General features: G+C 53.8%; 1 pseudogene; it reads right to left on the reverse strand.

Moving 5' to 3' along the window:
• Positions 1-547: 547 nt before the first annotated feature.
• Positions 548-2,697, reverse strand: part of LOC125774138 (large subunit ribosomal RNA) — a 5,369-nt pseudogene continuing 3,219 nt past the window's right edge.

A 2,697-nucleotide genomic window follows, 5' to 3' on the forward strand; every position in this document is an offset into this window, starting at 1 on the left:
AAATTTTCTGGACTTAGAAAATTTTTTGGACTTAGGAAATTTTTCAACACTTGTAAAATTTTTGTTCCTACTTTGAAGAAGAATACTTTCCACTATTAGCTTCTTTCTCTTTTTCTTCTTAGTTGTCTTCTTATTTTCGGTCCGAGAGCGCCGACACTTGTAAAATTATCTAAGTCCGAAGACTTTTGGAATGAACCAAAAGTCAACGAACACAATACATCAACCCTATCAACATCAAGTGGCAACCCGAAGGAAGCGCAGCGGCCAGCCCATGTACAACGCGAAGTTGTAGCATGCAACCGACCAACCGCTAACCTCCAACGGCACTCAATGTATTCGTTACACATGGGCGCACCTGCACCACACTGTCGTGACCATCCAACGAGCCGTCGGTTCGGTCGTGTGTTACAAGCACCCCATCACATAGGCATAGAGTCACCACACAGTGTTCTTCAACACTCTCGTCACATGGTGCAAGTCACGGTACGCACCACCAATGTGCACTGGTTGGCCAATTCCAGCACACACGGGGCGCGCACGCGCAAGCACTAACCACCAAGCATGGGTCGCCTGAGAGGATCGATGCGAACGCATCTCTACAACTTGAAGCTCCCAGCCTGTAGTCCCGTCGTTTGCGGGCGGTCGTAGGTGTCGAAACTAGTGATATCCACAGTCGGCAAGCTCGTCCACCGGTGTTCCCAACATGTATGGTACTAACACGTGCAGCGCGAACCCGCCCTTTGCGGCCTAGTAGTAAGCGGGGATGAGACGCCAGTGTGCCAATGGACAGCACGGACGGTTCTCGGAGGGTTGTTAGGCCCGCTAGCTTACGACCACCTAATGGGTATAAGAAGCGCTATCAGCTCGGATTGGATACGACCTTAGAGGCGTTCAGGCATAATCCAGCGGACGTAGCGTCATACCATAGTCCGTTCGAACTAGTATTGAGCCAGTGGTCCGTACCTGTGGTTCCTCTCGTACTGCACAGGAATTCCGTTAAGATAGCGACAAACAATGCACACCAGTAGGGTAAAACTAACCTGTCTCACGACGGTCTAAACCCAGCTCACGTTCCCTTGAAAGGGTGAACAATCCTACGCTTGGTAAATTTTGCTTTACAATGATAGGAAGAGCCGACATCGAAGGATCAAAAAGCCACGTCGCTATGAACGCTTGGCGGCCACAAGCCAGTTATCCCTGTCGCTGCGGTATGCTGCCCCGGTGTGGCACGAGGCTACAAACGTTCGGCGGTGCAGCAGGCTGCTTAAGCGGGTACAGGCGCAGTACGTGAGGCCAGTCGCCAGGACATTCATATCGGTCAGGTATGAGGTCGCCACGGTCCTGGCGAGCGTTATTCCGATCTGTTTACAGATCCGGGAGGACGCCCGATGTCACCAACAGCATCAAGTTACTGGCTCTCCTGTGCACCAGCTGCGGATTGAGGAGCGTGCGGTCACTCTGCGACAGTGGCAAGCAGAGTGGGATGCACTGGCGCCGGCCAGCCGCTTCACAACATGGGCGCACCGGGTGATCCCGGACATCGCGGCGTGGAAGAACCGTCGGTTTGGGGAGATGACTTTTCATCTCGCCCAAGTCATATCAGGCCACGGATTCTTCCACGAGTATCTACACGTGCAGCACTTCTCTCCATCACCGGACTGCGCGCGGTGTCCGGGAGTAGCTGAGACGGCGGCCCATGTCTTCTTCGATTGTCCGCGCTTCGCGGACGTGCGGATTGAGGTGTTGGGCGAACGAGAACAAGAGGTCATCACTCCGGATAATCTGCAAGCCTTCCTGCTGAGCAGCAGGGAAAATTGGAGTGCGGTGTGCGAGGTGGCGAAGCGCATCACGACGGCTCTTCAGCAAGAATGGTACGTGGAGCGATCCAGCAGCGCACATGAAGAAATGACGGCGGCGGCCCGACGGCTGGACACGGCGCACGAAGATGTGGTTGCAGCGCGCAATGACCGGCGGAACGAGGCGCGGCGGCAGCTAACGGTGGAGCGACGCCTGGCTCGAGGCGAGCCTCCTCCTCCCACTCATCCGGATGGGCGACTTCTCAGCGAGGAAGAGATTAGAGAGCGGGAAGAACGACTGCGTATAGGGCGTGAGAAGGTGCGTAGGCACCGGGCAAGGCGAAGACTCGCAACTAGTGTAGCACCGACGTGCACCGATTACCTTGTGGCGTTATTCGGGGCGGGTGCGTTTGAAGATCAGTAGCGATATTTAATAAATAAAACGGCGCGTTGGGGCCCCTCAGTTGATCCCTCGCGGGTAGGCTGAAGTGGGTGGGCTTGTGGGCTGGGATGGGGTACAAAATTGTTGTAATATCATCCGGCCAATAAACAAGCATTTTCTTTAAAAAAAAAAAAAAAAGCCAGTTATCCCTGTGGTAACTTTTCTGACACCTCTTGCTAAAAACTCGTTATACCAAAAGGATCGTAAGGCCAAGCTTTCGCTGTCCCGGCGTGTACTGAACGTTAGGATCAAACCAGCTTTTGTCCTTATGCTCAACGGGTGGTTTCTGTCCACTCTGAGCTGACCTTTGGACACCTCCGTTATCGTTTTGGAGATGTACCGCCCCAGTCAAACTCCGCACCTGGCACTGTCCATGACGTGGACCGAGAGGTTTATTCAGATGTCTTCGAGCCAAGCGGCACCAGAAACCGGAGAAGCGAAGGCGATCGGCGCAAACGG

Source organism: Anopheles funestus, assembly GCF_943734845.2.
Source record: "Anopheles funestus chromosome X unlocalized genomic scaffold, idAnoFuneDA-416_04 X_unloc_84, whole genome shotgun sequence".
Taxonomy (NCBI): domain Eukaryota; kingdom Metazoa; phylum Arthropoda; class Insecta; order Diptera; family Culicidae; genus Anopheles; species Anopheles funestus.